The following is a 26,332-nucleotide window of genomic DNA, read 5'->3' on the forward strand; positions in this document are numbered from 1 at the left end:
TTAGTGGTCTGTTTATCAGTTAAAGGAATAAAAATGAGATCTTAGATTACAGCTGAACTAATATTTAATCCGTCAAGTGTTCTTCCCGCCTCCTCCCTTTTTTTATCTCCAGAGTGAATAGTAATGGTTTTCCATATTAAATAGTTATACTTAAAAAATGACTCTGGGAAAATAAGGACAATCCAGAAACAAATGGATTTCCTCCAAATATGGAAATTTCAGGCTCAGATAAGAGGTAAGCTAGGTTAAATGACCCAACCATTTCATGGCTGCATGGCTTGCCATATCACTGACATATTTAATTTTCAATAACCTTGCTACCATCATGGAGGGGAAATGAGATGATGCTAAATTGTTTTGTAGTTGAAGGTGGTCAACAAGTGCACCCATTCCATCATTGTGTGGATATTCCAGACTCAGTCTAGAACAGCAGCAGGAAAATAAAAAATTATAAGTAGTTCTAGTTCTGTCATCACTGGGCTGATCTGGGTGATCCTGTACGAGCCATTTTACCTCTCTGGGCTTTAGTTTCCCCCCTTAAAAAATAAGGAAAATAATACAAATTTCAGTAAGAGGAGGCAACAGAGTGGTTGGGTTAAGCCAATGTTCACTGCATGAGTTAATAAATGAATAAGCTTTGGCATGATGTCTAAAATAGAAGCTGGTGAAAGGTAACAGAAAATATTCAGGATTTGAATTCAGGCAGAAATGGTTAAGTTATTCATTCATTTATTAATGCTACCATAATTTATTGATCATTGCCTAAGTACCAGGCCGTTGGCTAGGATTTGGGGAGTGTGTCAGTGAACTAAATTAACACAGATATATTTTCCTTATGTTCTAGCTCAGTCTTTCTCAAGGTGTGATTGAGGATGCATCAGAATCAGGCAGGGATGTTATAAATGAATAATTACACTGTGCATGTTAAAAATGGGCCACACCCTGACCTGCTAAATTAGATTCTCTAGGTATGGACTTTGGGCCTTGCTTTTTTTTTTTTTTTTCCTTTTTCTTTTACAAATATTTGATTCTTACAGTGCTTAGAGTTTGAGCATTACTGGAGTACATGTTGACTAAGTTACAAGCCAAGTGTGTGAACTTGGAGTGGTTACTCAACGTCTCTGTAAAGCAATTTCATCATCTGTTAAATGGGACGAGTACTACACACCACAGAACTTAGTGGTGAGAGCTATAAATCATCTCCTTAAGTTGCCTAATAGGTGCTCAGTTAATGTTCAGTGAGTTTTTCAAAGGAAATGATTTTACAGGTACCTGTGATCCCAGAAAGGACATGAACATGTGATTTCCTTAAATCAAGTCATATTTTAAATATAGTAACACATTTTTCCATTTAAAATGAACAACGAGAGTTCTCTGGTGGTCTAGTGGTTAGGATTCCAGGCTTTCACTGCCGTGGCCCGGGTTCAGTCCCTGGTGGGAGAAGATCCCACAAGCTGCGCAGCACAAGAACAACGACATCTCAGGGCTATCAGTTTTGTCAGCTTAGATTTCATGTGACACAGTTCCAATTCAATTGGACAATGAGTTATCAAGTACCCACTCAAATGTAAGGGTGCAGAGATGTGCAGTGGGGTTCTTGACTTCCAGCAGCTCATAATCCTGTTAGGGATACAGACCTGTAGGTATGAGTCATGGTCCAAGCAGGGAAACAAGCCGGTCGGGGTGTTATAGGAAGTGGATTATGCAGGGGTGAAAAGCAGAGAGGGGAGGGGCAATACAGAAATTGGAAACAGCAGTGAAAAGCTCCCACCTCTTAGCTGGAAAGAGAAAGGGAGGAGGTGGAGTGACCAGAGTCAGGGGGCACAAGCTGAAACCATAAGCTTGCCTGGGGGAGCTGGATACGGAGCAGAGTGAGCTGCTGCCGGGAACACCCTCTGAGACAAAGCACAGAAGGAGACAAAGTTCTGGCTTTGCCCTTTTTCTCCCCCTCCCATGGCTTGTCATTCCCTCACATTGACAGAATCCAAGCTGAAGCATCTGAACAAGGACCCGGGAAATGGAGCCTGAATGGGGTCAGCCTTCCTGCCACACAAATCAGGGGAAGGAGAGGGCAAGATTCGATGTGGAGGCAAATGGCAGGACTGACACGTAAGGGAGATTAACGCAAGAGGCTGCACTAAGTGTTAAGACAGAGGTGTGTGGGGAGAGAGAGAGAGGACAGCAATGTCCTAGAGGAGCCAGGCTGGCTGCCCAGGCAGAGCCTTGAAAAAGGACAGAAATGGGATGAGATCACCATGGTTTGGCATCTTCCTTACAGATTTTCTGGTTGAGAGTCTGTGTTTTGCCAAAGCGCCCTTAAGTGATGAGACTCCGGGGTTCTCAACCTGCCCGTCAAAACTTCAGGCAATGGAAGGGAAAAACCAGACCTTATTATTACTGATGTACAAGGAAGGATACCTTTCGCAGGATACTCATGTCTAATGTATGTCTAGTCTCCCCTTTTAGTGACAGGTATTTGGGAAGCTAGGTTATAATTAGAAGTGGTTCCATAAGTCTAGAACCAGGACGAGCGGGAAAAGGAAGAATCTTAAAACTGAGTGTAGGGCTTCCCTGGTGGCGCAGTGGCTGAGAGTCCGCCTGCCGATGCAGGGGACACGGGTTCGTGCCCCGGTCCAGGAAGATCCCACATGCCGCGGAGCAGCTGGGCCCGTGAGCCATGGCCGCTGAACCTGCGCATCCGGAGCCTGTGCTCCGCAGTGGGAGAGGCCACAGCAGTGAGAGGCCCGCGTACCGCCAAAACACAACAACAACAACAAAAACCTGAGTGTAATTCAGCGACATCTCTTCTGTAGGATAACTGTGTTTCATCCCAAGAAGCAGGAGGAGGAGGGAGATGGCGAAGGAGGAAGAGGACAAGAACGCTGTCACCAAGTGATGATACGTTTCTTTACCACCTTGCATTTTTATCTTAAACTTATTGAGAAAGCTATTTTATAATGTTTTAGACACCGAAGCGAAAACAATATGAGTAGCCAAGTCCAAGTTCATGAATGCACAGTCAGTGATAATTACAATATTAATACTGCCTTGCTGACAATAATTTTACGTCTCTCTCACTTCAGATGCATCTGGATTTTAGAGCTGATATGCGTTTTTAAAAATGCACATTAGACCTGTTGGAAAATGGTAGCTTCAAGAGATAGGAAAAGCTCTTTAAGTTTCTCAGCATCTAGAGAGAAGTTGTGTTAACACTAACTTCACCTTGCTCTTGGATTCTCTTTGGTCTGACCTTCAGGCAGATACCTCTCCATTCTGCCCATAGAGTAAGAATCAATACAATAGTTCAGTTTCACTTTCCTTAGGCAAAATCACACTTGGCTATCTACGATCAGGCCAGGCATCTCTAAATTCCCCTGGCCTTCTATTTCCAGTACTAAATTCAGACTGCAACTAGAGGTGACTGGTATCACCCATGACATTTTAAATCTTCTTTATTTCAGTTTTCTTGATTGGAGTCAGGAATTTCTGGAGTGCTTTACTGTCAACTGCATGAAGACAGATCTATTTAGTATTTTTAACTTATAAGTATCTTACAGCCAAATATAGTTTCCCCCCGCCCTGCATTTTCTTATTCAACCCTCGTGAAAATGTCGTGGGGAGGGCAGACACCTAAGATTGCATTGCTGTTATTATCTTTTTTAGGCAGAGGAAGAAACAAAGCATCTGCTATTTCTTTTGCCAGCTGCCTGAACTATACAACTCTTTCCAACCTGGGTAGAATATTGTCTCTAAACAGAAACCAATTACTTTATCTGGTGGGCAACCAAATAAAAGGTGATCTGTTACATTGCTGGGTTGGAAAAGAAAGCCACATGGTTGTGTTCGAGTGAGAATATGCTGGTCTCTACCGTGGAATCTTTTTAAGGGATTTTCAAGGACAGTTGGACTATATTTCACTTTCCACCTATATTAACTTCATAGCCCCACCTCCACCAGAAATATGCCTTTATTATATGTCACCAGAAAGACACAGATGAGGCCTCATGCAGTGTATATATTATCCTGGACTCAGTGAGTGCTTACTACCTCCCAGGCACCATGCCAAGCCCTTCACAGGCATTAACCCCAATCCTTTCAGCAGTCCTTGGCACTACATGTTATTATTCCCACTTGAAAAGGAAATACAGAGAAAGCAACCATCCTGCTAAGCACTGTGCAGCCAGGAAAGGGAAGAACTGGATTTCTAGCCTGGGTCTGACTGGTTCCATGATCCATGCTTTTTTTTTTTTTTTTGCGGTACGCGGGCCTCTCACTGTTGTGGCCTCTCCCGTTGCGGAGCACAGGCTCCGGACGCACAGGCTCAGCGGCCATGGCTCACGGGCCCAGCCGCTCCGCGGCATGTGGGATCTTCCCGGACTGGGGCACGAACCCGTGTCCCCTGCATCGGCAGGCGGACTCTCAACCACTGCACCACCAGGGAAGCCAGACCCATGCTTTTTAATCTCTTTCACATTGATTCCTAGAATAAGCCCAGAGTTATACTGAAGGGCTACAGTTTGTTGCATGACTCAGTCTGGAATCCACTTCTTAGGCCTCCTAAGAAGGTTTCTCTTTGTAATATGGGATTTTGGAACTCCTAATTCTAACATGTGCAATTCTGCATTATAGCAGGGCAGGCTGGGGGCTTGGGGTCGCAGAATGGGTCAGTAGAAGTAGGCACAAACCAGACAGAATGTTCTTGCCTAGTATACGGTCCTTTGCAGGTCTTCTGCTGAATCTTCTATTATCCTGTTATCCTCCCTGAAAACAAGGGTGATGGAGGACACACGGAGTGAGCAGTTACCTATACTATATGCCTGTTGCGTTGTGAGTAGCATGTAACAGTGCTGGCAGACTTGTGCGGATGTCAAAGCTATTATCTCCTTTGACTGCACTGCTTTTAGGTCACTCCTCTTTGTCCTTGACTATATCTAAAGACCAGGCTTTGGGCCAAAACCTGCTCTGGCTTCAAAGAAGAGGTTTGCTTGTGGATTCTATTTATGTGAGAGATGGTTTATCACGCATACTCTTAAAAGATACAACGAATGTGTCAGGCCGACAGGTGCACACACGTACAAGGAGAGACCAGAGACGCTACTGCCAACATGTGTGAGTGTCATGTGAAAACAGAATTAAAGCCAGGGTTAGTGATAATTTAGTCAAACTCCCCATTTTACAGAGAAAAAAAAAATTAATGGTCCTAAGCTAGCAGCTTGCACAGGCCTAGATCTAGGAAGTATTTAACCAGTATCTGGAGAGCCGCTTTGGCCAAAAATTCATTAATTCTAACTCTACTGGATTTCTGCCTGGTAATCATAGAAACTTCCCGTTTCCACTATTTGCTTTTGCACTTGCATTGCTGCATGAAATGCAGCCATTTTTCTGGCCACCCGCTTCTTGTTGGACTGACACATCCCTACTCTTTCTTCAAATGCTCAAATGTTTCTTCTTCCCTGACTATTTGGAGCAGGGGGCGGGGGCAAGGCAGGCTGTCCTTTCCCAGGGCTGCCACCGTCATTGATTTACATGTGCTTTGCACATATGTGGACCATTTGCAATGCATCATTTCCCATTGATCCCTTTGGTTTCACAGTGAGTTGTTCATTCTTCACTTGCTCACCCGAGTGCCCACCACAGTTTCTGGGACATCGAAGCTCCTTAGTAAATATTTGCTGAAAAAGTGTTCTTCACATACCTCATTGATGTATTTCCTGCTTTGTTCAGATATCATTTGAAGGAGATTGAAAGGAAGGAGGAAATGTGAGGAATGAGAGCGAGAAGAGAGAGAAGGAAACAGCAAACTAGAAGGAGAGTCAAGAAACAGAAGGTGGGAAGTCATGAAAGCATAGGACGCGGGTGCTCTGGGGCCAGCCTCGGGTCCCTGCTCCACAAGGCTTTGTGCTGCCTCTTGCCCTGCAGAGGGCTGTGCAAGGACACAGGAGAGGAATGAGGGCCAGGATTGGGCTTTACTTCTGACACGGCTGTGGGGTTAATCACGTAAGGATTCCGGGACTCCCAGCCTTTCAGGGCTAAGTGCCCCATCGCACTGTCACCCCTCGAATCTCTTCTGCACATTCCATGGGGACGACGGAACTGTGTGGCTGGGGAGGCGTAACTTTCCCTCTCCTTTTCTCTGTGTTGACTTTATGGTTGGGTTTGTGAGAGCTTTTCTCTTTCTGCAGCTTCCCCACATGCCCATCTACCCTCAGGTCAGTTCCTCCCGTGCATTTCTGGAAGATAGTGGGCCTTACAAGTGCTAAGGAATACACACCAAGGCACTAGAAAGAGCTGCCTTTCCTCCCACTGTAAAACTGTTCTGAGGGACACTGTTAGGTCTGGAGGGACTTTTTGCTCTGCTGAGTTCTGTTCAGCGCAGCTGTCATTGCTTTTCCTTCAGGCTGTCTCGCTTTCTGCCAACTAGAACTAGCAGAGCTGTTTAACATTCATATCCTGTGGCTTATTTTGAACAATTGAATCAATATTTCATTAGAAAATTGTTTTCTGAGTCTACTGGAAATGTGATTTTTAAAAGATGGATTGCATTTGTTCGTAAAAACCATACTAATTATTTTTATTTACAATAAGCTAAACATAGTTAAAACGCAGAATTGATAAGTTCTGGCGTGTGTGTGTGTGTGTGTGTGTGTGTGTGTGTGTGTGTGTGTGTATCTGGTGAAACCATCACCACAATCAAGATAATGAAAATATCCATCACCTAGAAGTTTCCTCATGCCCCTTTGTAATCTCTCTTTCCTGCACTGCACCTCTTTGTACCTCTCCCCTCCACATTGATGTGCTTCCTCTCACTATACATTGTTACATTTTTTTGAATTTTATCTAAATGGAATCATACAGTATGTGCTCTGTAGTCTGCCTTCTTTCACTCAGCATGATTATTTTCAGATTCATTCATTGTACAGCAATATTTTGGTTCCTCTTATGCCATTGTATGAGTATACTAGGTTTGTTTATTCATTCACCTGCTATTGGCATTTGAGTTATTTCCAGGTTTGGTCTATTACAATTAAAGCTGCTGTGAACATTTTTGAACAAATCTTTTCATGAGCACGTGCTTTACTTTCTCTTGGGTAGATAAATAGGGATAGAATGGGTCATATGGTAGATGCAAGTTTAACTTTTTAAGAACCTAGTTCTTAAAGTGGTTCCACGATTTTACACCACACCAGCAGTGTATGCGGGTCCCATATCCTCACCAGCACTTGGTAAGGTCATTCTTTTTAATTTTAGCAATTCTAACAGGTGTGTAGTGGTGCCTCACTGTGGTTTTCATTTGCATTTCCCTAATGATTAATAGTATAGAGATTCTTTTCATGTCCTTATTTTCCATGTGCTTATATCTTCTTTAGTGACATGCATCTTCAAATAGTTTTCTCAGTTTTTGTTTTGCTGTTTTTGGATCCTTTGTTTTTTGTTATCAAGTTTTGAAGATTTGTTATGTATTCTGGATACAAGTCTTTTGTCAGGTGTATGATTTTTAAATATTTTTTTCCCTTTTCTTGGGTCTTTCTTTTCATTCTCTAAGTCTTTCAAAGAGCAAAGGTTTTTAATTTGGATGAAGTTCAACTTATCAGTTTGTTCTTTTGTGGATCCTGTTTCTAGTGTCGTATCTTTGCCTAACAAAAGCTCACAAAGGTTTTCTACAAGAAGTTTTATAGTTTTAATTTCTACCTGTAAGTTGATCATCTGTTTTGAGTTATTTTTGCATATGGTGCAAGACATGGATTTCAGTTTATTTTTGCCTATGGATATCAAATTGTTGCAGCATCATTTATTGAAAAGACTATTCCTTTTCCATTGAATTGCTTTTGCATCTTTGTTAAAAATCCATTATCCAAATACCTATGGGTCAATTTCCGGACTCTATTCTGTTCTATTGATCTATACTTTTCTATACTTGTACTAATACCACACTGCAGTTTTATAATAAGTCAAAATCAGGGAGTGACAGTCTTCCAACTTTGTTATTCTTTTTCAAACTTACATTGGCTGTTTTAGGTCCTGTATAATTTCACATGAATTTTAGAATCAATGTATTGATTACTACTAAAATGTCTGTTGAAGTTTTGATTGGTATTGCATTGAATTGATAGGTTAATTTGGGGATAATTTACATCTTAATGATACTGAGTCTTCTGACCCAGGGACAGGGTATATCTCTCCAATTTTTAGGTCACCTTTAATTTTTCTATGCAATGTATTTAGTTTTCAGTCTATAAGACTTCCATGTACTTTATCATTATCATTATGAAATTATTTCATTTATTCCCAGTAATATTTTTTCCTTTAAAATGTATATTTTTTGATATTAATATAGCCAGTATAGCTTTATTTTGAGTAGTGTTAGTATTTGTATCTTCTTATATCCTTTTACATTCAACCTATTTGTATCTTTATATTTAAAGTGTGTTTCTGTAAGCAGCATATAGCTGGATATTTCTTTTTTGTAAACTATGACAACGTCTACCTTTTAATTGAGATTTCTAGACTATTTAAATTTAATGTGTTTATGTGTTTAGGTTTAAGTCTATCATCTTGCTATTTAAAATTAAAAAAAAAAAGAATTCCAACTGTCCTTTGCTCCCATTTTCTTCTTTTTTGTTTTCACTTTGGATTAATTGTGCATTTTTTCATAATTCCATTTTATCTTCTCTCTTGGCTTTTCAGCTATAACTCTCTGCTTTGTTATTTTAGTGGTTGCTATAGAATTTAAAAGTACACCTTTAACTTATCACAATCTATCTATAAGTGATACTGTGCCATTTTGAATATGGTATAAGAACCTTAACACAATATGTTTCCATTCCTCCTCTCTCAGACTTCATGCTATTGTTGTCATACATTTTACTTATACATGTTATTCTGTATGTTATTATTTTTATTTACAGTCAGTTATCATGGAAAGTGATTTCCATAATTAAAAAGCCATCTATTTCCCAGGTAGTAAGCATTTCTATTGCTCTTTTTTCCTCTGCCTAGACTCATATTTCCATTTGATATTATTTTCCTAAAAGATTGAAAGGAAGCCTGAAAGACTTCCCTTAACATTTTTAGAGTGTGTGTCTGCTGGTGATGAGGCTTTCAGCTTTTGCTTTTCCAAAAATGTCTTTATTTCACTTTTGGTTTTTGAAAGATATTTTTGCTGGGTATAGAATTCAAGGTTGACATTTTGTTTCTATCAGTATTTTTAAGATATTCCTATCCTGTCTCCTTGCTTGCTCTGTTTCTGATTAGAAGTCTCTGTCACTCTTATCTTTGTTCCTTTGTATAAAATGTGTCTATTTTTTTTTCCTGGTTGTTTTTAAGAGCTTGTCTTTATTGCTGGTTTTGAGCAATTTGAGTTTTGTGCCTTGGTGTAGTTTTCTTCATATTTCTTAGATCTGTAGGTTTATAGCTTCATCAAATGAAAAATAATTTTGCCCATTGTCTTTCAAATATTTTTTCTGTTCCCTTTGCTTTCTTCTCTAATTCAGGGACTACAAAGTATATATTGAGTTGCTTAAAGTTTCCTACAGCTCATTAATGTTCTATTCTTTTTAGTTTTTAAATTATTATTCTACCAGTGGTTTGTTTTAGTTGCTTCTATTTCTATGCCTTTAGGTTCACTATCTTTTCTTCTGAAGTGTCTAATATGACATTAATCCTATCCAGTGTTATCATTTTTCTCTCTAGGAGTTCAATTTGGCTTTTAAAAATTCTTTCATGTCTCTAACTTTGTGAATACTTGAAATACATTTATAATAACTATTTTAATGTCTTTGTTTGCTAATTTTAACCTTTGTATTAGTTCTGGGTCAGAATTTTTTATTGGATGGAAAACATTATAAATACTACCTTGTTAGATACTTTTTTTTTTTACACTCTTGTAAACATTCTTGAGTTTATTCTGTGATGCAATTATTTGGGAAAAGTTTGATCCTTCAGAGTCTTGTTTTTGTCATTCATTAGGCACATCCAGAGAAATTTAGGGCTTACTCTCCATTACTGAGCCATGAATTTCCTCAGTATTCTACCCAAAGCCCAGCGTACACTGAGTTTTTCCAATCTGGCTGGTGGAAACAGGTACTATTTCCAGCCATGTGTAAGTGCTGAGCCCTGTTTCTGTTAATTCTTTGGATGGTTCTTTCTCCAGTCTTGGGTAGTTTACTCATGTGCTTGTCTGGATCAATATTCTGGTGAAAACTTAAAGAACCTCCTTTGCATTTCTCCAGGATTCTCTCTCTCTTCATATCTTCCTCTTCAGTACTCTGTCCTACAAATCCTGACTTCCTTGGTTTCTCTGAAATCTCATCTTTGTTTCCCTGCCCAAGAAGTTCACCACATTCTGCCTAGGTTCCTTCTTCCTGCAGCATAGTCTGCAAACTATCTCAAGGTGGTGAACTGGAAAAATTGTAGGGCTTACCTCCTTTGTTTTCTGTCTCTCATGGATCATTGTCTTTAGTTGCCCGATGCTCAGTGCCTTGAAGACCATTGCCTCTTATTTTTTGTTAGTTTGACTTTTTTTTTTCAAGTGGGAAGCTAAAGCTAGTTCTGTTGTTATAGCTTGGCTCAATGTCGGAGATGAATTGTGTTACTTTTGATCCACAGAATTATATCTCCAACAGTATAATAAAAGCCAGAAGACAAATATAATTCAATATATATATGTGTATGTATACATACATATATATATATATATATATATTTCTATTCTAGACCTCCTTTTTAATCTTATCTGAATCCAACTAAAGTATACTTATGGTTGTTCTGAGGACAAAGCATTATTGAGTTGTGGCATGTAAAGAATTAATTTTGTATCATATTCATTTCTAACAATTATTAAACATGTCATGTTATTGTGGTACTTTGAGTCACTGGGGAAATGGAATATTTTGGACATACAGAGCCAAGGGAGTCTGAGTGGATCTCTCATGGGTCCCCATCAGGACCATATTCGCAAAAGGTACTTAACAAATATGGTTGAATGAACAAATAAGGGAAGAAAGTGTGACTGTAAAATGATGAGGCTGGTTATTTAGTGTGCATATCTTCATGGATGAAGAAGAAGTCTAGTCCGGTTGGAAAAGGACATAGACTTTGGACATGGAGGAAATTGAGGTCTAATTCTAGCTCCCCTGTCTATCAGGTAGGTGAAAACAAGTTAAAATATCTATGTTTCAGAGTCTTTATCTTTAGAGATAATGTTATCTATCTTGCAATACTATTGTGAAGATAAAATCAGATGTGCATGAGCTTCACCTACATAGAAAGAGCATGGTATGCAGTAAGCATCCAATTAATGTAAATTCTCTCTCTTACAAAGCAGCCCATGGGGAAAGGTAAAACCTGTACATGGTTATTGCTCACAATATGCAAAGGATTGATTTAAGACATGGATGAACAGACTTAAGGATTTCTTCACTGAAGTCAAATCTTTGAACTTTGAGAATGGATTTGATTTTTGCAGAGAGCCAAGAAGTATTCAAAGACAAGGCAAGGAAATAAATGGAGTGACTTATCAACGGGGATAAAAATAAATAGGTACAAAAGGATGTGACTATAAAATCATGTCATACAAAGTCAAGTGTTTCACAAGTAAGCACTCTATCAATCTCCGGTTTGGGAGCCAAAAGTGTTCTGAGGATTACTACACCATAAGAATAAGCTTTCCACAAACTCTTGGAAGAAAATACATTCATGTAGATATATACCTTCTGCTCTTTCAAAAAAAAAAAAGTAAAACAATGAAAGAAGTCTAATTTTATTACTATCTGATCACACTTTTTATAATTCCTTGTATCCATTGGAAATGTGCTTTCACATATGCTCATTTGTAACCTGAGGAAACAGAGATTCAGGTAAGTTTTAAGTGACTTGCCCAAGGTCACACAGTTGGTAATTCACTAGGCTGGATTTTGAACCCAAATCATGCTCTTTTCATCATGCTACTTATCTTTATTTTGTACCCTAGTCAAAAAACATTTCATTTTCAGAACAAAATTAATGTAGTCGATCAACCGATAACACCAGGGAAATTATTTGGGGAAGTAAGTAATGCTACAAATTATTACTTTTCTTCTTATTAATTTTTATTCCCAGTGTTTCAAGCTGAAGATAAGTTTAATCTGCAAGCATTCTTAAAGAGTGACTTCAGTTTTGTGTAGCCAGGTCTTGGCAGTTGGAAAACACATGCAGTGACATGAGTGAGAGTCTGAGCCCTTATCTCAGGGGTCTCCGGTGGCCTGTGGGCTCAGAGTACAGTGGGAACTGCTTTTCCCACACCTTTTTCTCAAGCATGCAAGTGCAGAGAGCTGGGATGGTCCAGCTGCATCCAATTAGACTCCTTCAGACAGGAAGGGAGAGGAGCTACAGAAAACAGTGGAATGCACAGTCTCACTTGCACGAATGCTTCAGCCTCCTCACCCGGGCACGCTGAGCCCTGTTGTGGAGGAAGCCCAGGCTCTGGAATGCAGCGATCTTCACAAGGGGAACATTGTTCTCTGCAGCGGACAGTTCACTGCGCTTTAAGAGTGCCCACACTGTGAGTCAGTGGGGGAAACAGATCTTGGCTCCAAACCAGCTTCACTCTGCCTTTCCTGACCCAGATGCAGAAAAGTCTGGTTTTAAAAACCATGCACCTTTTAAGATCAAATATGGGCTGTCCCTATGTCTAAATATTCTTGTTATTACAAAATATCTAGACCAGATTGAGATGAAATATGGAGCTCTAAGAGAAATGATATTCTCAATTAAGCAGCTGGGTCCATGTGAGGAGACCAGCAGTAGGTTAGAGCAGCGGACACTGGACCATTGGGCTTTCCCAGTTGTCATTGGACCTAAGCAGAAGAAACAACTCTTAGTCAAATTTGGAATTATTGGGTGTTTTTTCCTGCCTTGCCAAAGCCCGTATGTCTCACCAATACAACCTATTGGGCTCATTGTTTGGCATTTTTTGCTGATCTCAGCTCAGGGAGAAGACGTGCGTGGAAAGGCATGCCAAATCATCCTCAAGGCTCAATTTTAGAAGGATAATCTTATTTTCCATTGTACTAGTTAAAGGTACTATTGACTTAGATTGTTAAAGCTTAAAGTTACCCGAATGTAATGACTCCAAGTATATCTCATCAAAACCAACATAAAGGTAATATGTAGTTTTGGGCTAGAGTCCAATATTTGGGTGGTTTCTTCCTTCCCTAGTTGACGTAAATGACGGTGAGACCAAGGCGACAAATTTACCCTATTGGGAAAATTTTAAATGCTTAATCTAAAAAAAAAAATATTCATAAGTTTGGTATTGTTATCCCTACTATAACAGAAAACTGCTATTCAAAGAGTGCATTGCATACTTTGTTAATTACAAGACCAGTGAACAGTAAAGCTCAAACTTAAGATTTGGGGTTCCTAATAGTTGGTGTATTAATTTTTACATCCCTTGACAAACAAACAAATATCCCTTAATAAGGTCAAGGTAACACTTGAATCAGGGCAGGCTGCCTTCCCAGTCCTGGAAATGTGTCAGTCTATAGATGTGTCCATGTATTTATAGAAGCAGTGGATGGTGACCAGGAGTGATCTAGACAGGCCCTATTCACCATTGATTGCTTAGGTTACCATAGTCAAGGTAGATAACAAAACCTTGGCAAAGTTTTTATAGGGATTAAGTAGGAAAACGTATGTCAGGTGCCCTGCATGGTGCTTGTATGTGGTCAAATCTGAACTTAAGATCCGGAATACATTTCAAAGGGACTCTGAGCTTGGGGAAAACCTCATTCCTTGGCTTTGCGAAGCGCAGGCTCTGGACACGCAGGCTCAGCGGCCATGGCTCACGGACCCAGCCGCTCTGCGGCATGTGGGATCCTCCCAGACCGGGGCACGAACCCGTGTCCCCTGCATCGGCAAGTGGACTCTCAACCACTGTGCCACCAGGGAAGCCCCCTTGGGAGCCTTTTTGTAAACTTTCATCTGGGATGTGTGGAGGTCAGGTATCATCAGGGACCTTTGTCTCTTGAAGCCATGCACAGGGAAGTTGAATTGCAAAGCCTTGTGCCTTTCCTAGTAAGTGGCTACCTCTTCTACCCAAAGGACGCAGAAGACGTTGCCTGAGCTGGCTTCCCTGTTCTGATCCAAAGCCACACACCCCACACTAAACAGGACAGCCTCTCTGCAGAGTGAGGGAGGGTGACCAGAGCCTTGGGGAGGCCCCCACTTGTGGTCTGGCCTCAGTCATAGTTGGTGATATCTGGGGCATGACGTAAGACTGAGTTGTTTGCTTAACTTTTTAGTGAGACTAGTATCTGAGGCTCTGCTTGTATCTTTTTCTGGTCCCTGATGTTTCTGCTACTGGTATCTATTTCTCCTTCCCTCCAGAGCCAGCTACATACAATGGAATGTTTCACGGAGATTCCCTGCACCCCCCTTCCCACTGCCTACTCCCCTGCTGTCTCCCTTCACTCTCCCCACCCTTCTCTACACACTCAGATCTCTAGGATAGGAAAAGTCCTCACTGATGAAAAATGGCATGTTTCTAGCAACCTGACATGCACCCCTTTTCTGGGGTGGAAAGACGCCTAGAGTGGGGTATGGTGTGTCCAAGAGCTGTCATCTGACAGAGGGAGAGGAGGGGTGGCAGTGTGTACGCTCAGGTTTCCAGGACTTTCCATGATCTTGTTGCTGCCCTTCTTCTGGCTGGAAGATTCATTTCTTGCCTTGAATACAAGTAGAGTTCTTAGGTATTAACACGCAGCGATCTCCAAGGCAGGACTATCTGAGCTCCAGGTGCCTTCATCCAATCAGCTGCTCTAAACTCTCTCCGGATGCTTCACAGGCATCTCAAAATCAGCAAGTCTAAACGTGAATTTATCACTGTCCCATCAAACCGGCCTAGAATCCCATGTTCCCTACAGCCCGAGAATAGACCCATCAACTGCCCAGCCACCAAAGCCAGAAACTTCCCCTTCCCTCACCCCTTACCCAACTAATCCCTATGCTCCACTGAATCATATATATATCTTGCATATCTCTCCCCTACAGCTGTCTCCACTGCGTATTCTAACCATTATCATGCCAGTACTTCCCTTCATCATCTCTCACTTGGACTATTGAAGCATGTCCACTCAACCACGAAAGTTTTCAATCATAACAGCTTCTGGACCCCATTGCTGATCAATTAAGTTACTGGGGGAGGGGTGGAGTCTGGGTATCAGTATCATATTAAAATCTTCTTGGATCATTCTAACTTATAGCCAAGGTTGGAAACCATTGTTCAGTAATGCAAATCTGACCCCGTCTCTCACACCCATGCTTGAGCAGCCTTCTTTCACTCTTACCTGACCTTGAAACAGCATCCTACCTGGGCATGCATCCCGGTCCCCTTTGCCATTTTCTCATGCCATGTCACCAGTAAGCCCATCTCCTGCGTTTTAAACAGGATCGGTCCTCTATTTTGAAAACTGTGCTTGATATCAAATGCTAGTAGTGCAACTGGTCAAGGCTAAATGAATCATGGTCATATTTTATTTTTATTTTTATCTGGGCATCTCCCAGCAGGATGGCGTTTTGGAAAAGCCTAGTCTGGGAGGGAGGATACCTCATTTATTCACTGGATATGTAAACAGCTTTTTGTGTGATCTTGAGTAAGTTGCTATCTATCTCGCTCTCTTGGCCTCAGTTTCTCCATCTATAAAATGACGGAAGTAGATTCGTTTCTGATATATTTGTTGTAAAATTTTATGATGATCTCCATTAATGTGTATTTCCCTCAGAGCTATGTGTGTTCCTGGAACTTATTTCTTACCTGGAAGCATTTATTTTACTCTGTCATTGAGCTGTTTCACAGCTCAGATTTTTATCATGACTAGTCATTTTTGTCTGTTTTCTAGAAGACTGAGCCTGGTACAAGTCAGTTTAGTTTGATAAATGGGTTAAAAGCCTCATGGTGAGAGAGAAAACAAAATCCCCAAACTTCCACAAGACACTCATGTGACAGGAACAAAGAAACACAGGAAACTCACAATCCCCCACACCCTTCAAAAATGTGACCATAGTAACATCCCCGGCCCTGATAATAAAGAAGTCAGCTCTTCTGGGGTTCCGAGTACACATTGGGACACTAGCTAAATCCTGTGGGCTTTCAGCTCTGAGGCCTGCTGGACCCAGCCCATGCCCCTTGGTTTCCAGTTTGAACAACCAGGCCTTTTCAAATGGAGTACTGAGGCATCAGCATATTTTTACAAAATAACATTCCAATGATGACTTAAGTGTCACCGAATTAGAAACAGATGGTTCACATTCTCTCTTAAATATACATGTTTGAAAATTAAAGCAAAGAATATTTGACATAAGCTAGTGAAGGGTTTTCCCAGTCTTTTAAGGATTAGAGTACCAGCGTGTCATATTTAGTTGAATCCAAAGACCTCAAAATGTGTTCTTCAACCATCAGTTTTCTCACTGGTAGAGATGAGACAGGCTCCCAGTATTCAAACAGATCCGTGTTCTCTCAACCTTGGCTATACATTGGAGTACCCTGGAAAGCTTTGAAAAGCAAAGTGAGGCTTTGATCCCTCCCCTGGAAATTCTATGGAATTGGTCTGCAATCAGTCCTGGGCATCAGGTTTTGTTTAAAGTTTTCCAGGTGATTCCAGTGAACAGCCAAGGTTGGGCATGTCTGTGATGGAAGACTCCAAGGAGCCTGGGCTTTTCAAAACAAAAAGCATTTTTCTTCAAATTCTCTGGATGAATCAGAAGGAAACATAAATTGATATGTACTGTGTCCATGCGAGCTAGAATTATAGGAAACAATGGATGTTTCAAGATGTCCATAGATAGAAAGGTTGCTTGGGAAGGGAGTCAGTTTTCATCACTTGGACCAAAGGTAGGCACAGAGAGGTCGTAAACGGGATTCTAGCATCAACTTGAAAATAAGTGTTATGGGTAGTATTGCATCCCCTGCAAATTCACATATTGAAATTCTAACTCCCAGCACCTCAGAATGTGATTTTATTTAAAGATAGGTTTTTTTGCAGAATAGTGAATTAAGATGAGGTCATTAGGGTGAGCTCTAATCCAATATGACTAGTTTCTTTATGAAAAAGGGGAAATTTGGACACACAGGCATGTGCACAGGGAGAACATCACGTGAAGATGAAGACTGAGATTGGGGTGTTGCCTCTGCAAGCCAAAGAATGACAAAGATTGCAGCAAATGACCAGAAGCTAAGAGAAAGGCATTCTAATAGAATGCCTAATAGGCTGGGTTCTCCAGAGAAACAGAACCAATAGGAAATATGTGTATATCCTCTATACACACACGTCTATACATATATACAGATATATGCATATATAAAAGGGTAGTTATTATGAGCAATTGGCTCACACAATTATAGAGGATGAGAAATCCCACAGTCTGCCATCTGCAAGCTGGAGACCCAGGAAAAGCCAGTGGTATAATGTTCAGTCTGAGTCTGAAGGGCTAAGAACCAAGGGAGTCGATGATATAAATCCCAGTCCGGGGGCAGGAGAAAATGAGAGGAGATGTCCCAGCTCAACAGTGAGGCAGCAGAAAAAAAATGGGGAAGAATCCCTCCTTCCTCCGCCTGTTGTTCTAGTCAGTCCACCCACACTGGGAGGACAATCTGTTTTACTGAGTCCACTGGCTCGAATACAGATCTCATCCCAAGCACCCTCGCAGACACACCCAGAAATAATGTTTAATCTGGGCACCTCCTGGCCCAGTCAAGTTGACACAAATTAACCATCACCTGCATGGAACAGATTCTCCCTCACAGACCTTAAAAGGAACCAACCTTACTGACACCTTGATCTTGGACTTCTGACCTCCAGACTGTGAGACCATACATTTCTGTTGTTGAAGCCACCCAGTTTGCTGTACTCTGTTACAGCAGCTCTATGACCTGATACAATAAGCTGGATGGTACTTAAGATTCCTCTCCCACAGAGACTCTCAGAGGAGACAGGATCAAAATGGGAAATAAATCAGCATTAACTGAGCACACACTGTGTGCCCAGCGCTCTGTTAAGCGCTTTGCAAACTCTATCACATCTTAATACTTATACCACGTTTTAATGATTGTTGCAATCATCTTTACTTACAGATGAGAAAACTTAAGTGAAGGTAACTTAGCTAGACGAGCCATCATAAGCAAGAAAAATTAAAAAGGAAAAGGCCATAAGCCCTGGAGTCAGGCAGTTGAAACCAACTGTTAAGAGAGAGCTGCTGGTCTTCCATATGTAAAGTTAGAATGATACTATGACAACAGTAATAATAATGCTTAGATCACGTGATGGATGAGAGTGTTTGCTTCCTCTGAAGGGACTGACATGGGCAGGAAGTCAGTAAGAGTCAGCCTCTGCCTTTCTTCCCAAAGCCAGGTGGCTAGCGGTCGAGCAGAGACAGAATTGTAGCCTGGGAAGCAGTGCTGTCTGAGGGCTCCCTTAAGCAGGCAGAGCCATACCTGAGAGGGCTTAGTATAGTTAAAAATAAACAAATTAAATTAAACAGGGTCGTGCAGTGAAGGACAGGACAGCCAGGGGAGGGAGATCTACCTTGTACCAGCCACAGATGCTATTGCCTTTGGATTCTGAACAAATTTTAATTTTTCTCCAGAAGAAAGAAGAGGCAGGATATCAAAGAAAAACAGTTCTAAAGACCCTTCCACCTTCTTTTGGGGAACCATAAACCATAGCCTGCTAACCACAGCCGAGGGAATGGTTAGTTCACACCTGGGACCAGGCCTGGAGACAGCCCTGGAGCCTCTGCCCTGACCCGCCGCAGGCGCTGTTCTTTGGCTGTCACTTTCCCGCACAAACACAACCGAGCACGTTGCCCAGGAGAGACACAGCAAGGCCAGATGGGGGCCCCACAATGCACCACGATCACCATGATCGGCATATGCTGTTTTGCCTTGTTGCACAAGACTTATTTTCATTTCCTTTGGCCTCTTCTGCTGACTGGTCAGGGGTGGGTGAAAGGAGGGAGTGGCGCCTGGCACTTACTAAAAAGAGAATTACAGTCCCCAAGCAGATGGAAGTATCTGCTTTGCACAGGATGGTGGCTTTGAAGTCTTCCTGAACTTGGAACCATGGGAAACGAGGGAGAGAGGCGATCACTCACTGCTCTGTTTCACAGCTGGAAAGTGGGGCTCCGAGAAAGGAAATGTATCTACTTAATTGCACACAGAGAACTTCAAACGGTTGGGATGAGAATTATCCAAGGCTCTTGAGTCTACCGCAGTGATTGTCCCAATTCCTCAGAGTCATATATTTGCCTTCCATGCCTTTGCCCACACCGGCCCCTCCGTCTGGAATGCCTCTCTCCTGGTGCTGTGGTGTGCCCTAAAAGCCTCAGCTCAGTCCTTATCCCCTCCAGGAAGTCTTCCCTGACCCATACACCTGTTCCAGTTTGCGTGATGGGCCCATTCTCTGGGCCCTCATAGCGTTTATCTCACTGTCCTGTAATTGTGGCCCCCAAATTCTCTGCATCCCCTGGAAAGCAGCTCTTTGAGTGCAGGGCCCAGGGTACAACAGAGCATGGCACGGGGTCAATGTTTGGCCATGTGTGTTGAACTAGATGTCCCTGTCCTGGCCCACCTGGCTCGCCTGCCAGAGAGTCCCTTTGGAGCTTTGGGAATATTGTGGTCAACTAGGATTTGTGAGGTTGCCTTACCTCTAAAGAAAAAGAAATCCTGCTTTAACTCCAAAGATAAATTAATTCAAGGGCTCAGGAATGGGCTTCAACTTAGAATCAGATGGCAGTTTCCCAAGGAATGTTTGTACTCTAGGTAGGATTGGCTTGTATACAATTACAGCACAGAGTTTCCCATGCAGCCTCCTTCAGAAGCCTTCAAAAGGCCCCTCGGATCTCCTGTGATTTCTGTTGTGTTAAGGCGTCAATGTCTCTTTTTAAATAGAAGTGCTCTCTGAGTTGGGAAATCCAAGGAGTTAGTGCCCTGAGTTGAATTAGTATGCACCATTAGCAGGTATAAGAAGCTGAGGGAAGGGAACACTGAATGTTAAGTAGGAAAAGCCATTGAAATTGCGAGGTAAAAGAGAAATGTAACACCACATGACTCATCCTTGAAATTGTGCAAATGCGTCCCATGGAAGATAAGAGAATTCTCTAAGTCACTGATTTTCAAACTTGCCTTGCCTGTTAGATTCACTTGTGAAGATTTTCAAAAAGGTTCATGCCTGGGATGTACCCTAGACATTGAAATAGACTTTGAGGGGGTGAAGCCCAGGCATCAGTATTTGTTAAAACTGGTCCAAATCATTTTAATATGCAGGCCAAGGGGAGAACCATTGATGGGGATCCTCGATTTGGTGATGATGGGAGGACCCACCTACCTTTCAGTGGGAGTTCCGGATCATTTACTGTGATTGTGGAAAAACAATATGAGATCTACCCTCTTACATTTTTAAGTGCACGATACAGCGTTGTTAACTGTGGACACAGTATTGCACAGCAGGGTTCTAATTGTGCTCATCTTGTATAACTGAGACCTTATACCCTAGCAGCTGGCAACCATGATTCTACTGTGTCTGCTTCTATATGTTTGATTATTTTAGAAACATCATAAAAGTAGAATCACATAGTATTTGCCCTTTTGTGACTGGTTTATTTTATTTAGCGTAATGTCCTCCAGGTTTATCCATGTTATTTCATATGGCAGAATTGCCTTCATTTTCAAGGATAAATAGTATTCCTTTGAAGGTTGGTGTGTGTGTGTGGTGTACGTATACATCACATTTTCTTCATCCATTCATTGATTAGGTTGTTTCCATATCTTGACTATTGTAAATAGTGCTCCGGAGAACGTAGGAGTACAAATATCTCTTTGAGATCTTGATTTTAATTCTTTTGGGTATATATCCAGAAGCGGGATTGCTGAATTGCATGGTAGTTCTAATTTAATTTTTTAAGGAACCTCTATACTATTTTCCACTGTGGTTGCACGAATTTACATCCCCACCAACAGTGTATAAGAATTCCAATTTGTCCACATCCTTGCCAGTACTTATCGTTTTTCTTTCTTTATTTTTTTAAGAATAGCCATTCTGACAGGTGTGAGGCAATATTTCATTGTTGATTTGCATCTGATGATTAGTGATGTTGAATATCATTTCATATACGTGTTTGGATTTCTCCTGCATATTTCTCCTGAATATCATTTCATATACGCCATTTGGATTTCTCCTGAGATTGGACCATTATCTTACACGAATATCAACTCAAATGAATTAAAGATTTAAACATAAGACCTGAAACTGTAAAACTCCTAGACAAAAACAGGGGAAAATCTTCAAGACATTAGTCTAGGCAATGATTCTTGGATATGACACCAAAAGTACAAGCAAGAAAAGTGAATATATCAGACTACATTACACTAAGAAGCTTCTGCACAGCAAAGGAAAAGGTCAACATAGTGGATGGGAAACATGGAACGGGAGAGTATATTTGTAAACCATATATCTGATAAGGGGTTAATATCCAAAATATATAAGGAACTCCTACAACTCAATAGCAAGTAATAATAATAACAATTAAATTAAAAAATGGACAGAGAGATTGAACAGGATTTAAACTTACATTCAAACTTTTGAATTGATGGACCTCTGAGTCTGCACCCATTGTGAGCACCTTGTTGACGGGATTTAGGTTGACTGAGGTTTTGGAATCTGCCCACCTCTCCATGCCAGCATCCTTCCTAGAGAGCAGTGCTGCAGCCTCCCCTGACCACCCATGCTCCCCTTGCTCATACTGGTTTGCCATGCAGAGAACGGACCCTTCCAGGAGTCAGCCAAGCCCATGCCATTCCCCACCATCTTTCAGCGTAAGGACTCAAAACTGTAGGAAACTTGGGCTGTTTATGGCCTCATTCAGATTCTCTTAAGTTTAGCATAATTGATGACAGGGGACACTTTTCACTCATCTTTGGAGACAGCATATAGGTGAGCTGAGATAGCAGAGACTTTGGAACCAAATGTACCTGTCTTTAGGGCTCAGCTCCAACATCTCCTGGCCAAGCAACCTTGTCAGTTCCACCTAGGAATCTGAGTGTCAATTTCCTTTTCTATAAAATGCAGACCCTAGCACTTGTCTCAAATCATGATAGGGAGAATTTCAAAGTAAGAGCATTTGCTATTTAGTAAGTTCTCCACGTAAGTGAGATCCCTTCCCTCACCCCTTTGCCTTGTACCTGTGGCCACCACAGTTCAGACACATTGCAGATGATGAGATAAGGGGCTGCTTTGAACACAGATACATAAATTAATTGATTCCAAGTGTGTCGTGATCCACAAACACAACATAAGCCTCTCAGGCTTCGTTGTTGAATAATAAATGGATTTTAAAAGTCCTATATTACGGGGTTTTAATTCATCGTTCATTGGGGACTTTCCTATAGAATGTGAAATCCTGTTAGGATGCCTACACAGAATGAAAACACCAATTACCCTGATATACAGACCCAGTCCCCACCGAAAGCACGGGGTACAAAAGGAGCCCGTCAATGAAGCATTGTTAGACCGGTCCTGTCAGGAAATGCTCGTCCATGGAGTAGGCCCTGCGGTTTCCTCCCCTGAGGCCTTTTCCTGCAGACGGCAAGTCTGGGGCTTTGTCACAGCAACGCCCTCTTATAGGGTCGCCCTCTAGCGCCAGGTCTGCCACGCCCTCACTCATTTTACGTTAATCCTCACCGCCTCCATTCACCCTCTTTTACCAGTGAGGAAACTGAGACCCAGAGAGGTAACGTGATGCCCCAAACACTTGTGGACCTCACACCAACGTCCTCGCCACCATCTTATCTTCCTTTAAAAGCCTAAGACAGAATCTTCTAAGGCAGAGGAGGGGATGAATCATGGTCTTGCTTTCAGGCCCAGCCTGGATCTACAGGCTGCATGGATTCAAAACTCCACCTCATGAGGAAATACAGGCAAATCCTTTCACATTGAGATTTTTGAAGGAGCCTCAGAAAGATGCAGGAGAGCCGGAGGCACGTGCAGATAGATCAAAGAATATAGTGAAAATGCATTTGAACACAATAGTTTCAGGCAGCATTTTCTGATTTCTCTGGGACGGATACCTGATGACAAGGATAACAGAGCTCTTTAGAATCTTGGGCCAAATCTTGCTCCAGGGAAAGAAGGCTTCCCAGCTTGCAAGCCAGAGGTGAGACAGATTGTCTGCAACCTGCAACCTCACGTTTTAAAATGTTACAGTGGAGACCTTCAAAATGCACCAGACCTTCGAAATGATGTTTCACAGAAAGTTTCAGTGACGTGGGCAATTTCGTACATTAGAGCTCATATCATTTGTTCTTTTAGCTGTGGCCATAGTGATCTTAGTTTTGTTCTGTGTACCTGCTGTGCACTGTGCTCTTTCCTGGCCCTACTCATAGGCTGCTTCTCTTCCAACCAACCCCCCTTTATTCTACTAACTCCTATTTGTCCTCTGTTTTCATTTCCCGTATTCTTCCTTCCAACACCCTCAAGAGCTTTGATCAGGTTCATTTCTGTAATTGCTTTGTCTGATTCTACCTGCCTTGCTAAGTTTTGTTCTCTTCCCCCCCAGGATCTAGCATATGCCTGAAACAGTAGAAACTTAGGCACGTTGAATGAAGGAATGAATGTTAAATTTTCAGAGTAAGATGTAAATGGTGTGTGTACACCTGCATTATATAATCTTCTCTCAACAAAACGTTTTATGGGCCCTCACACATAGAAAACACAGGCTATAAATATTTACCACTAGGGTCTGGGATTATAGGTATGTTTTCCCTTATTTTTAGTCTATATCACTTGTATTTTCTACAATAAGCACATGTGATTTTTATAATCCAGTAATAAAAATCAAAATAATTGCCTTAAGACTTGGTGAAGAATACAAAGCAATACATATATCGTGTTCTTCCCGTAAAGCTATTTATATAAAATGTGTATTTCTATTTGCGGAAAAATAATCATAGTCATTTACATAATCACCGCAATGCTTCATAGCTTTCGAGGTAGTTTTAATCCACCCCCTTATCGAACATTCAACAACCCTTGACATAACTAGCAGAGAGGTTTGCTTTTCACTTTGCAGACAAGGGTACAGAGGCCCCAGTCATGTGCGGTATGAAAAGAGGTGGGGCCCTGGCACCTTGAGTTAAGCGCCCACTTGGGAAGGGCATCTGAGTTCTCTTGGCCTCAGTTTCCTCATCAGTCAAGCTGAGAGAGAAGCACCAATCAGAGAATCAAAGCACCATGGTGGAGTCACCACCTGCACACAGAAGATGCTCCGAAACCTCTCTGACTCACCTGGGGTTTGTCACCTGTGCAGACGAGGAGCTGGTTTGGAACTCAGGCTTGGCTGTATCTTTTCCATACATGATGCTGTTGATTGAGCGTAAGCCACCACCGCCGCCTTAGGGTATAACGTACAGGAGCCTACTCACAGTGATGAAGGTATGGGATGTATCTAGAAGAGGAACGGCCTTTGTCTCTCTAGGAAGGCAGTGGTTCTGCCTGCCGTGGGTTGAGTAGTGTGTCATGTCAGCAGATCCGAGCATGCTGCCTCCTCCTTCCATCATGTTCCTGGGGCAGTATTGCTTGTGCCATCTTCGTGTCACTGTGGAGGTATCCAAGCCAGAGCCTGGGAACTCCTATGCCTGCGGAACCAGCAGCTGGAGGAGGGTCAAGGCTGCGGGTGTGGCTGAGATTGCGAAGCCATCATGAGGCAGTCAAGTGACGAGGATAACTTTTCTTCCACAGATGCCTCGACCAGAGCAGTCGTCGCCCTGGACCAGGTACCATCTAATGATCTGCCTCTATCCATGTGAGTTCCTCAACCCAGCCATATATTTCGTTAAATGACCTTTCATGAGCTGTCTTGTGTATAGAAGACTCTCTGCCATGCTGGAGAAATAGAAATAAAAAGCAGGGTCTATCTTTACAGATCTTTGCATCCCCAGCCTCAAGCAGCATGCATGGTGCCCAGTAAACCCTCAGTAGACTGTGAGAAGTGAACGGATGCACATGCAAAAGACGCCTCCCAACGGCTGACCCACTGCATTTAGAGATCCCTGTGCCGTCTGAATTCATATTTTAAAGAATCTGAGGAAGATGCCCAGTCTGAAGGTCTTTAACAATTGCACTTGAGCTCTTTGAAATGTCTCTTTAGGGTGGATTCCTGGGCCTGTGACCTGTCCAGTCTTATAAGATCCCGCCCTTAGAAAGGTCCCAGGCTTGGTTTAATTATCTTTTGTCACCCTTTTGAAATTCTTAACAGCTTTTGAATAAAGGCTGCACATTTGCCCTGGGCCTTGCAAATCATGTATTTAGTTCTGTCTCTTCTTTCTCCAAAAAAGACTCACGACACTGGAGGACTTTTTTCAATATTAAATAACTTAGACAAAACAACATGCTGAGGAACGAAGTCGGGCCGAATCAGAAACATGTGTTAACGTTGACTCCTGAGCTTAAGAAAATGAAGATGAAAGAGGCATCTGTGTGATTAGCTGAACTTCAGCCGCTTGAAGTTCAGCTGATCAGCAAACGTTTGAAAAAATTCAAAAACCTTGCTACAAAGAAGTTCTTCTGTTGTTTCTCTATCTCTCTGGGCTTAGATTCTGAAAACCTTACCCCAGTGACTTCCATCTATGAAGTGAGTATGCTCCTTATACCTCGGCTGGAGAAGTTTGTTCATTTATTTTTACAATTTTAAAAATTTTATCGAAGTACAGTTGATTTACAATGTTGTGTTAATTTCTGATGTACTGCAAAGTGATTCAGTTATATAATAGATATATATACTCTTTTTTATATTCTCTTCCATTATGGTTTATCACAGATATTGAATATAGTTCCCTGTGCTATACAGTAGGACTTTGTTGTTTATCCAGCCTATATGTTATTTTACAATTTTTAAGGGTTAATTTCCATTTACAGTTATTACAAAATATTGGCTATATTCCGTGTCCTACAATACATCCTCGAGCCTGTTCTACACCCAACAGTTTATACCTCCCCTCTCCCACCCCACAGTTCCCCACCCTCTCCCTCCTGGTGACCACTAGTTTGTTCTCTATATCTGTGAGTCTGCTTCTTCATTGTTATATTGACTCGTTTGTTGTATTTTTTTAGATTCCACAGGTAAGTGATAACATACAGTATTTGTCTTTCTCTGTCTCACTTATTTCAGACAGAATCTGACTTATTCAGTTGGAAATGTTTGCTTCAAAATAAACTGGTATCTTCAACACTGGAGCTTTATAGTGAGTCCAGGGAACATGATTAACCAGGGCAGGTATTCTGTTCAGAGGGTGAGGAAATAAAAAGAG

General features: G+C 41.7%; 1 long non-coding RNA gene across 1 annotated transcript in view; it reads left to right on the forward strand.

Annotated features, from left to right (window-relative positions):
- LOC137205727 (uncharacterized) overlaps nt 1–25,313 on the forward strand; it is a 104,753-nt gene extending 79,440 nt beyond the window's left edge. The window contains exon 4 of the long non-coding RNA XR_010934278.1: nt 24,765–25,313. This is a non-coding gene — a long non-coding RNA (uncharacterized lncRNA). The remainder of the gene's footprint in view (nt 1–24,764) is intronic.
- Nucleotides 25,314–26,332: the final 1,019 nt, after the last annotated feature.

The sequence above is a fragment of the Pseudorca crassidens genome, chromosome 14 (genome assembly GCF_039906515.1).
Source record: "Pseudorca crassidens isolate mPseCra1 chromosome 14, mPseCra1.hap1, whole genome shotgun sequence".
NCBI classification, from domain to species: domain Eukaryota; kingdom Metazoa; phylum Chordata; class Mammalia; order Artiodactyla; family Delphinidae; genus Pseudorca; species Pseudorca crassidens.